The 12,364-nt window shown below is 36.3% G+C and overlaps 1 long non-coding RNA gene across 3 annotated transcripts in view; it reads left to right on the forward strand.

Moving 5' to 3' along the window:
- Positions 1-12,364, forward strand: part of LOC125937046 (uncharacterized) — a 47,449-nt gene that overhangs the window by 30,803 nt on the left and 4,282 nt on the right. For all 3 annotated transcript variants that reach the window (XR_007462231.1, XR_007462233.1, XR_007462232.1), the window contains 2 exons: positions 18-177; positions 2,707-2,826. This is a non-coding gene — a long non-coding RNA (uncharacterized LOC125937046). The remainder of the gene's footprint in view (positions 1-17; positions 178-2,706; positions 2,827-12,364) is intronic.

The raw sequence follows: 12,364 nt of genomic DNA on the forward strand, positions 1-12,364 counted from the left end.
ACTTTCCTTGGTTTCAGTTACCTGAGGTTAACCTCAGCCTGGAAGCAGATCATCCTCCTTCTGAAGAATTATTGGAAGGTCAATAGTAGCCTTACACCATATTACAATGCCTGCATCATTCATGTCACTTTATCTCATCACCTGGGCATTTTGCCATCTCACACCATCACGGGAAGGGTGAGTATAAGGTATTTTGAGAGACCACATTCACATGGCTTTTATTACAGTATATTGTTATAATTGTTCTATTTTATTACTAGTGTTGTTAATCTCTTAGTGTGCCTAATTTACAAATTAAACTTTATCACAAGTATGTGTGTACAGGAAAAAATAGTATATATAGGGTTCAGTACTGTCTGCAGTTTCAGGCATGGAGCTGTTGGGTGGGGTGGTGCTGCTGGGTCTTGGACCATATTCTCTAAGGATGAGGTCGGGACTACTGTAAGTGATTATTAACAGCATCATTTTTATATTCCTAACTTTTTAGATATAGACAGATATAGACATAGATATATGAAGTCATTATATTGTATGCCTTAAACTGATATAGTTTTATAAGTCAACTATATCTCAATAAAACTGGCAGGAGTAGGGGAATGGGGAGGAGAAGAAAAAAAAAGTTATCCAAAATCCCCCGTCACAGGAGTGGGGGGGGGGGGGAATGCCTCCGGATAGCATTTGAAAACCACTGCCTTATGCTACCTCACAGTTTCTTTTATTCCATTTCACATCAAGAGGCTGAATTCACCTCAGTACTAGTGAATACTCCAGCTCTTGGCTGCAAGAAAAGAGACTCGATATATAACAATATAGCTGGCCTTGGAACTGGAAGATAAAGGCACTGACAACATTCCCAGAGTAGATCAATTCCCATTTTATTACTTCACAGTAGAAATAATGGCAGGGTATGCAAAAGTAGCTGGGACAAACTAGCTATGTGGCCCTAGGCAAGTTACTAGCCTCTGATCCTTAATATTCTCATCCGGGAAAATAGACTCTAATAATAACTATGTGTCAAATGAGACACCAAAAGTGCTTTCCACAGTGCTCAGCACAGAGTAAGCATTTAATAAACATTAATTATTAGTAACAGTAATTATCACTATACAATATTATCTCTAAAAAAGAAGGAAGTGAGAAATTTCCAGTGTTGATCAAAAAAGAAAATTCTGATGTTAAATTTAGGGAGTTTCTTAGATCTTAGTATTCAAACTATGTATCACAAAATCAGGCTCCCAATTAATATCAGAGTAAAATATTATAATTTTTTTCTAACTTCAGAATGATAACATACGAAGATCACTGTTACAGCCAGCATAATAATAATCTCAGGTGAGATTCATCAGTAGATGCTAAAACTATTAGGTGAAAGTTTGATTTAGAGGTGGACATTTACACCACCTTAAAACACTTCATCACAGACTATTTTTGAATTACGAAAGTAAAAATGGTAATCTTACAATAGCAAAATCTGTTAGATATAGAACCAGTTGTTCTATTTTAGTACCACTAATGAGACAAACTGACATCACATGCCTCCTTTCATGATGCACTAAGAAATACTGCACCATCATTTAATGTATTATTCCTGCCAAAAGGGCATTATTTGAATCTGATCCTCAGAAAATATTAAACACACCCAAAGTGAGGGCCATTCTTTAAAAAAATTCTATTTCAGAAGTGTTAATGTCATGAAAGGGAAAAAAGAGAAACTGTCCTAGATTGAGAAACTAGAGAGACACCGCAGCAGAAGGCAATGCATGATCCTGGATTGAATCCCAAATCAGTGAAGAAGAAAAACTCTATAAAGAATATCACTGGGGCCGTTGGTGAAATTGAATATAGATTTTATATTGAATATAAAATTAAATATATGTATTAAATATATGTTAAATGTTTTGTGTTTGAAAATTGCACTATGATTATGTTAGAGAATGTTCTTGCTCCCAAGAGATGCATGCTAAAATATTTAGATTAGGGGTAAAGGGCCATGTTGTCTTCAATTTACTGTCAAATGATTTTGAAAAATACTAATAGTAACAATAATAGTAATTATATTGAAGAGAGATATCAAATGTGCAAAGTGGTTTATAATTGGTGAATCTAGGTGAATGGTATGAGAGAGTGTATTATATTATTCTTACAAGTTGCTAAATGTAAAATACAAAGAAAGAAAGGAAGAAATGAAAGAAAGATATAAAGTATATCTTTAAGTATAAAGGAAGAAAAGAAAGAAAGAAAGAAAGAAAGAAAGAAGAAAAAAAGGGGAAAAGAAAGGGAGGGAGGAAGGACAGGAGGAAGGAAGATGGATGGGAGACCAGAGAGGAAGAGCCTTCTCTGAAATGTAGCAGCTTTGCTCTGTGGGTGGGTTGTTTACAAAATTCCCATCTTGTTTGTGAGTTTTAAGGACCTGGGATGAAAAAATTACCACAGGTTATGGTCTATGTTCTGCGAAATATTACTTTGCAGAATATTGCCTGTTGCCACCCCAATGCCCTCCCTCAATTTTGAAAAGTAAACTGCAGATTATACTAACGTTAACAATTACAGTAGTAAGCTTTGTTTCTATCTTTGTTTCATATATCATGAATTAAAAAATAACTGAACTTGTCCACACCAGCATTTGGAAGCATATTCTCATTCATTAATCTCATTTTTTAATCATTGAGCCAAAAGTAGCCAAATCACTCTCTCCCTTCTTCTCAGGCTGGATAGTGAGAATAAATAAGCAGGTGAGGCTGCTCTACCACTGAGCCTCCCCACACTCCACTCGTCTTCCAGCCTTGCAGGAGAGGGACTGATGGAGAGTAAGCTTTGCTCAGACAGGTAAGTACTAAAGGATGGAAATCCCTGCATGTATGTCCGGCTCCACTTGGGGCCCTGACTTGCCAGCTCAGAAGACAATCTGCAATCTAACTCCACCTGATTTGACTCCTGCTATAAGAAACAGAAATATTCCAGACAATAAGAATTTAGGAGCAAATTAGGCTTAGCGCAGGGGAGGTCATTAGTATTTCATGACACCCTGGAAGAATACCCAGATGTTAAGAATACTCTATCTTGAAGCCAAGGGTAAGAGATTCTAGGGAATAAGCAATTGATACTATGACCATCTCTACTGTTTATCTAAATAACCTAAATAAATAAACCACTTCCTCTTCTTTCTGTTTGTGCTTTTTCCTTCCTTTCCTTTTTTTTTTTTTTTTTTTGTTGTTGTTGTTGTTGTTGTTGTTGTTTGGTTTTATTTTCTGGTTGTCAAAGAATATTTGATTCATTTGAAACATCTGGTGGAATGGGAAAATTTAAGCTATGTTGTCAGCTCATAAGTCATTCTAAATACACAAAAAAGTTATATTTCTTCCCTTATTGTCCTAGTCCCTTCACACTGCTATAACAAAATGCCACAGACTGGGTGCCTTATAAACAATAGACAGCTACTTCCCACAATTATGGAGTCTGGAAGTCTGAGATCAGGGTGCCAGTAAGGTTGGGTGAAGGCTGTCTTCCAGTTTTAGGCTGTCAACTTCTTGTGTCCTCACTTAGGGAAGGTAGAAGGGAGTTCTTTCAGACCTTGTTAAAAAGGGCATTAATCCCATCATAAGGACTCCTCCTTCATGACCTAATCACCCCACCAAGGGCCCAGCTTCTAGTATCATCACCTTGGGCATTAGGATTTCAGCATATGATTTTGGGGCAGACACAAGCATTCAGACCATAACACTCATCTTCACTTCACAGTGCTTTATTTTCCTAAGTTATTTACATCAAAAAATGGAATAGGGGCACCTGGGTGGCTCAGTCGGTTAAGTATCCGACTTTGGCTCAGGTCATAATCTCACAGTTCGTGAGTTTGAGCCCCACATCGGGCTCTGTGCTGACAACTCGGAACCTGGAGCCTACTTCAGATTCTGTGTCTCCCTCTCTCTCTGCCCCTGTCCTGCTCATGCTCTCTCTCTCTCTCTCTCTCTTTCTCTCTCTCTCTCTCTCTCTCTCTCAAAAAATGAATAAACATTAAAAACTTCTTTAAAAAATGGAATAAAGACAGGATTTTAAAACCTTCCTAGAATTAGCCAATTGAACAAATAACTGATAATTCAGTGCTTATTTAAGAAATTGATTCCTGTCGTACTCCTTAAAAATACCCTGAAACCTTGCCACATAATAACATCCTCCAAAAAAAAAAAAAATCAATGTTCATAGGCATAATGAAAATAAATATATTTATTACTCAGAATGAATCAATTCTATGAATTGCATGTAGCTTTGTGGCTCCTGCCATTCCCACTTGAAGAATAGTGATCAAGGAATGACAATCAAGGATGTAAAGGGAAAGGGCATTTTTAGATGATCCATGACTCAGAAATCAGTCCTCATCAATGGTGTGGGCATGTGTGATTCAGTTAAGCACTCTGTACCTAGTCTATAAAATCTGCAAAATCATAATTTCCAAACTACTAATTGCCTTTCCCAAATTTTATGACAGAAATTAGGTGCTATAGTTTGCAATTTAAGGCTTTGAAAATGTTTCTATATGTATTCCTTACAAGGCCAGGCCCTACCTCATTTTCAACATTGTAAGATGGGCCTCTGTTATGAGAAGGCAAAACTGTTGAAAGAAACAGGTCAATGCATTTTCAGCCCTCTGTGTCTGTGCCGTTTTCCAGGTGACTTTGCTATTCCTCCCATCAGGATTTAGAGTTTATTTTCCCACCCCATGATTATGAGTTTGGCCATTTGCTTTTTTGGGCCAATGGAATACTAATGGATATGATGCAAGAGGAAGCTTGAAAATCTGGGCTTGCTTTGTTATGCTTCTGCCATCACAATGAGAAAGATAGGCCCAGCTAGCCCATTGTCCTAGGAGGAAGGTGAGAGTCACATGGAGCCAAACCCAGTCATCTCATTAAGCCCAGCCAAACTAGCTGTCTTACAGCTCATGCCCAGACACACAAGTGAGCCCAGTCAGGATCAGAAGTAGGCCAATTTAGCTGAATTCAAACACCAGAGAAATAAATATATAGAGTTGTATGCCCCAATCACACAATTTTGGCACTAGCTAATGGCCACAGTTCTTAAAAATATGTGAAAGGGAAGAGAAGTAAGTTTGGCTTCTTGGAAAGTGTTAATTCTCCTAGACATTAAGAGTTATTTATTAAACCAAAAAATGTAAAGACGAAAAAAAAAACTGTAAAGGTAACTTACCCCCAATATATAAACTACATATTCGGTGGGGCTTATTTCATAATATTATAAAAGTAATAGTGGTCAAATATAATACTGCTGAAATAGATGAAAACTTTATTTTTTTATCATAATGCTACATGTCTGTTTGAAGGTATACATCTGTGTGTCATGAGGAAGGCAGAGAGTAATTACCATCTGACAATGCATTACTGTCCAGGTATTCATGTGAGCATTCTGTAATGCATCAAAACTATTTTTGTTTCATTAATTTATTAATTAATTTTTAGCTCAAATAATGAATATGTACATTGTACACAGTTCTACTGATTATACAGACAGCAAACTTACTTATTCCTTTTTTCCACAGATCCTAATAACCTATTTTGCATACTTTAAAGAAGCCCCTGTAGCCAACTATGGTAGTCATCTAAACATAGTAGGATGATTAAATCAGTTAAAGTAACATAGTTAAAATAAAATTTGGTAGTAAATTGTGTAAGAAATGTCTTGATTTGTACTACAGTTTGAAAATTGGAAGAAAAAATATTATTAAAAAGTTACTTTATTATATATTAGCAAAATTCTGCTTATAACTGCAACACACTAATTCTTAGAATGAAGAAGGACAGATTCAAATATTGGTTGGGATTTTTGTTTAAAATATTTCCAACAAAATTATGAGATGCTAAATACAATGTGGTATCCTGAATTGGATCCTGGAACAGACAAAAAATTGGAAAAATTGGTGAAATCTGAAAAGCTGGAGTTTAGTTAAAAGTAATGTGTAAGTGTCAATTTCTTAGTTTTGACGAATGTATCCTGGTAAGTTAAGAACTGACATTAGGGGAAACTGGTAAGAGGTAGAGACAAGACCTCTGTATTATAGTTGCAACTGTTCTATAAATCTAACATATTCCAAAATTAAAAATGTACTTCAAAATTGTTGGATGTCATGACATAACCACAAAGAGATTCATTTGTGCAGAAATATGTGAAGACTGTACCAATTTTCCCAAGGGCCTCTCTTAGTCCCTTGAGACAAATCTTTCTCTTTTAAAGCACCTATCCTATCATAATCCTTGTAGATTCTCTCCTCTTTAATGATAACTAGTCTAACTCTGCCAGTCCTCATTTGTCCATGACTTTCCATTTTTTCCATCACTTTGCTCAACTAAAATATAGCATCCTTTGCAATATTTGTGATTGCACTTTGTAGTCAACCTGCTTTTCCCACACTGGACATTTGGAAGGTGAGAGTAAGTGGGGAGAGAGAGATGTTTGAGGGAAGACTAATTTTACAAGTTTGTTTGTTTATTTATTTTAAATAAAATATTCAACCTCATAACTGTAGGAATACAGATAATTAATGTTGGGAAGGCAGGGAACCCTGTATCTTCACTTTTCCTACACTGTAAGTACATTAAAAAATTAAGGAAACAAAATAGCCAATGAGAATTGGCAAACAATGAAAAAAGGAAAAGTTCCCAACAGAGAAATAAACAAGGAATACAAACTGTATTTAGAGATTTTCTTCCATGGAGCATGATGTCATGACCGTGAGAAGCATGTGACCTTAATGACTAAATCCCTCTCTCCCACAGTCTGTGGCTTCCCAGGAGGCAGGAATTTACATAGGCAAAAAGAAGTCACAACACAGGCCCATACCCAATTATAACGTGGTTCCCCAAACATGCTTATGTTAATTTTTTTCCGATTGTCACAAAAGATTAGACCATTAAAAATGCTAATTCTCACAGAATTTGAGTCCAGGAAAATTTGTCTTTGGACCCCAACTTGAGACACATTGCTTTAAGAGTTTAGCGGGGGGGGGGGGGGGTTGCCTGGCTGGCTTAGTCCCTAGAGCATGCAACTCTTGATCTCAGGGTCATGAGTTCAAGCCCCATATTGGGCATTAAGCTTAGTTTAAAAAAAAAAAAAAAGTTAGTAGACAAAACTCAGTGTGGTATAATGGTACAAAGCACAACTATAAAGTTAGAATTCCAGGTGGTAACCTTAGCACAGAACTTCTGGCTGTGTGAACTTCTACAAGTTACTTTTCCTCTCTGTGCTTTAGTTCCCTCACCTGTAAAAGGAGATGATAATTGTAACATCGTCATAATTGGTTTGCAGGATTAGATGAGATAATCTATAAAAAGAAGGTAAAATTGCACCTGGCACTTGGTTCTTCCTACTCTGCCTTAGTGCTATATACACAGCCAGTCTTATGCTAAAGAGGAGGAAGCTGATTAAATTAAGTATTACAGAGCCTTTAAGATCCACTTACTTTGTTATTCTTTAAAGGTTTTACAGAGCTTCTGATAACACTATTTTTGCTTTTCTTCACACAGTGGGCAGCTCCCTTCCTATCCACACTATCCCTTTAGTTCCCAAGAGGAAGCTATGTTATATGCAGATAAAAGTACCAATTCATTACTGGCTCAATTCAATCATAATCATATTGTCAACTTTACAAGATGTTAATTACGGAATAAGAGACAATTGGTTGTGTTTTACGAGGCTGTGCTGACATGCCTAATATGCCCAAGTGAGTGAGCCAGGAGGTTGAAATGCAAGTGCTTTGGGCCGCTCCTCACTGTGCATTAATGGCTCAATTAAACACACCTTAAGGGAGCATTTCTTATTCCATTGTGGATGTTTAGTAATTTGTTTTGTTTGGAGATTTTGCCCTGAGCCAGTCCTCTGAGGCTGAAGGAATTCTAAAGCTGTATTTCCAAACATGTTCCAATGTTACCTGGAAAATCTTTCACTGCAGTCTGTGGCCTTGATTCTTCTCAAGACCACTGAGGAGCAGGGTCATTTTTAAAGCACCTCCACAACCACCCTTATAACTGATTTGGACCAAACAAACACACTTGAAGAAATGCTAGAGTGTCTTATTTCTTCACAAAGGATCCCATCTCTACTATTTCAGTCAACATTTATGTGAACATTTTCCCACTTTTCTTTGCTCTCTAGAGCATCATTGGTTCAGATCTCATGGCTGAAGTTCACACAGAGATTCACTATAGTCTTTTTTTTTTTAATATAAAGCAACAGAAAAATATAGTTCCAGGTCAATGTTTCCAATATCGGCTCCTTTTTAAAATTAATAGCTACATAATCAAAGCAAAATGTCATTTTTAAGGAGAAAAAAATAGTGTGAAGTTCTTGTGATCTTAAATAATTGTGTTCACTACTTAATAAGTATTTGGACTTGAAACTTTTCCTTACCTGTCATGTGTAATTGTTGCTCTGTCTTAACCCTGGCATCACACTCTGTTCCGGATTCCTCACCCTTCTTCAAGGAACAGGAGGGGACATTCACAGTAGAAAAGACTTCTTGACTTTGCCCTATATTCTCCACCCCTCTAGAAGGGGACAATGTTGAAGTGTCAGTACTAAAAGCAAAACATAAAATAGATGTTTGAAACAGCAAAAATAAGATGTTTAAGAAGCATAATTAGAAGCAATGACTCCACAGTACTTCTAGTTCCCTGTCTCAAAGTCATTAGTCCTTAAAGCTTGATAACTACACAAAGAACCCACCAGATACGGCAAAGAACCAGAATCTCACATATTAACTCACATCAAGCCCTCACAGAACCTTTAAGAGCCTTATTCTTGGCATCTCATTTATTGAGCACTGACTATAAGCAGAATCTTCTGCTACAATACCCTGTGTTTTGAGAAGCATGGAAATGCTTTGCAAATGTCCTCTTTCCTTCTCTGATATTCACAAAACAAGATGATAAATCCATCTTGGTACCACTCTTAGAACTTGTCTCCAAGGGACCCTCAGGAATATGTTCTGTTTTTCTCAGTGGTTCTTCAGAGTTCCCATCTCTTCAAGCTTTAGTGTCTAAGTCCTACAAGTGGTTGCTTGAAAGACCTGATCATTTCATTTCTACCTAAGAACTAAAAATATCTTTACCGGTTATAAACCCAAACCTGTTGAGTCAATGGCTAGATTAAGTAGCCCCATCAATAGAATATCGTGCTTCATTTCAATATACTTTCTAAAAAGCTGTTATCTTTTCACTTGGAAGTCTATCATAAAAAATATATATAATAATCTTGAAAAGAAAGAAAATTAACTGAACAATTGACCAGGATATATTATAAAAATAGGTAGAGTAACATTTGTTTAGAGAAAAAGTATTCTGTATTTAGAAAAGAGAACAAACACCCCATTTGTCTCATTTGATTTTCTTTCAAGGTCTAGCTAAAATTCTCTAAAGAACATAGTTGTTTTGTTTTTTCTGCAACAGAACAATAGGTAGCCCACAAAGTTAATATTCATGTATACAGTTTATTATAAAGGAAGCTTTAAACATTGCCATCACCATTTTGTGGATTGAAAAACCTAGCCACATACAATTTAGATCCTATGACCTGTCCTTAGTCAAAATGCATAATACTAAAGCGACTTCTTCCCGAGGGCAAAATGCATTCCACTCAGTGCTCTGTACTGCTCTTTCTGGTAGATTTTCTGGAACGCACACATCTAGGCAGCTCAGAGTCCCAAATCCTAGACAATTAAATGCATCCTTTACTTAAATAGTAGACAAATGCACATGAACTTCTGTTTACCGCTGGACCACAAGTTAAAAATAAAAGAAAAAGGAGAAAAAGGAAGAAAACATTTGGATATGTCTAGCTTTGACAGTTCAATTAATATTGGAATTATTCTTAATCTACCCATATACCACTTAGTCCCTTAGGTCCTTTTTCTCTTCTTTCTTTCTGTTCTTTTTTCAAGAAATAAACTCAAAATAGCTCATCACAATAGCAATGACTACGTGGTTGGGAAGAAGGAGCCCAAGTTTGATGTTGCTTTGTTTTTAACAGAATGGAAAAAAAAATCCTAAACCCAAACCTTGTAATTCAACCCAACTTGTTGCTACCCTCTGATTAAAGCATTTTGTAAAATAACAGATAGGAAGCTGAGATGTGCATTGAGATAAAGATGGTTAACATAGATCAAAAGGAATTGTACATATGTCAGTTAGATTAAGTGACAGGATGTGGGGAAGTGGGAGGTCCCATATCCAGTTACTTTATGCACGAGTACATTTGCTGAATACAGGTACTCTAATAGGCTAGCCACACATAGACAGAAACCAGGGAGATTAATAGTAAGCAATCTATAATGGTTAGAGTGTTTGTTCTGGTATGGATCCAAGACCACATTTCTCCTAATTAGTAATATTACTGTAATTTTTTATAACTGTCTATCTTGCCCTGCTCAGAATAGTAAATTATCTTTGAATCTTTCATCTGACATTTCTGAGGGGGTCAGCCTTATGTTGTGAGTACTCTATATACCGCATACATAAACTTAGTAATTATAGATATTTCCCCAACCAATTAGAAGGAAAAATATTTAAAATATTCTCCTCCGGCCCCTAAAAAGTTCTATCTAGGGCATTCTAGGAGACAAAAGGGACAAGTAATATAAAATAATGTCAAAATCAATGGAGCCCAGAAAAGAATACTTAGTTGATTTTGAGGTGAAGTGGGATTGGGGAGAAGAGAGGATAAGAAGCAGGAATAGTTTACTTGCTAAGTAAAATGGAAAAGTCATACAAGGATTATTTTTCTGGAAGGGTGAGTTACAACAGATGAGTATTGCTTAAGACCACAGTTAATGCCACATATTTCTTTGGGATGCCATTCATATATTACTATTCATAATGAAGGTGATCTTGGCTAATCAAGGCCAGGATATAAATCAGAGAAATTAAAAACCCATGTTAGGGAAATTCTATGGGGTTTAATAAATGAATTGCGTCCTTACTGAATGTAGTCACTAAGATCTAAAATTCTAGACCTGGAAAGACCTTCTTGTTTAACTTTATGAGACCTTACTAACCCCAGTTTAGTTACAAACAAATCAAATCACCCGTTAGCTAAAACAATTGCATACCCTTAATAATCCAACAGGCCAGGACTAAGATGAGGGGAGTGAGGCACTTGCCTCAGGCACAAACTTAAAAGGGGCCAGGTGAAGGAGTTGCCAAAGCCTCAGTAGTCAAGATAAATAATATTTCAACTTTGTATACCCAAATCCCTTCCCTGTTGAATCCTATCTTTATTTAAAATTTTGTTATATTGTTCATCATAGATTTTTTTTTGCATTGACTTTGTTTTTTTTTAAATATTATTTATCTTGATAACTGATATTTTTGGGGACTTAAATTTTGTACCCTAAGGCAACTACTTAACTCACCTCACACTAGTCCTGGACCTGTAAACCCATTCCACTATTTACATAATTTCAGACTCAGAAATTTCTTTCTTACGTCTAACTGAGGGTTTCTCAAACTTGGCACTGTTGGACATTTTGGGGCCAGATAATTCTTTGTTATGGGGACTGTCCTGTGAATTATAGGATGTTTAGCAGCATCCCTGGCTTCAACCCACTAGATGCCAGTAACGCCTCCCTTCCCTTTCCACCAAAAATGTCTCCAAATTAATCCTGGTTCAAAACCATTAATCATCCCAAAGTCTCTCATGCTAAAAACCACCCCATATCTTCCTGTTATGTCCTCAGTAAAGATAGAAAGCAGCTTTTCATCATCCTGTAAATAACCCCAAGAGATTCTTTGCTTTGTAGAGTGTGTGTTTACTTTATAATCTGATTAGAGTGATGATAATCATGTTAGTATGTCTAGACTTACCAAGGTCAAACCTCTGGCCTCTGTAAGGTTTATTTGTGTCTAGTATCCGACATCTCAGTGGGCCACTTGGCAATCTGAAGCAGTAGCTTCTTCCAGAAGTTCCAAGATGTCTTGTAATTATAACCCCTTTGTCAAACTGCAAACTCAGCTCCCTCATTGAATTAGGACAGAGAGATTAGTTACACCCAACCACATTTCATTCTCTTCAAAGTGAATTTCATTTTGGAATTTATCAATAATCTTTATGTAAGCTATCATATCTTCTTCCATATCAGAAACTAAGATTCTAATGAGTCAGATTATATTAAATAATTCAGCAATTCAACTTCCTCTGTGATCTTAGTTTCATAAGTACTACAGTTTGGGGAAGCCATTTTGCATGTAATGAGCAGGAAAGATATTTAGTATTTTTTCTTATTATTATTCAAAGGCTAAATTCATTACAAATGTTTTAGAATTAGACCTGGAAATCAGAGTTAGACCTGGACATCAAATTTACT

This window comes from Panthera uncia (genome assembly GCF_023721935.1).
Source record: "Panthera uncia isolate 11264 chromosome A3 unlocalized genomic scaffold, Puncia_PCG_1.0 HiC_scaffold_11, whole genome shotgun sequence".
Taxonomy (NCBI): Eukaryota; Metazoa; Chordata; class Mammalia; order Carnivora; family Felidae; genus Panthera; species Panthera uncia.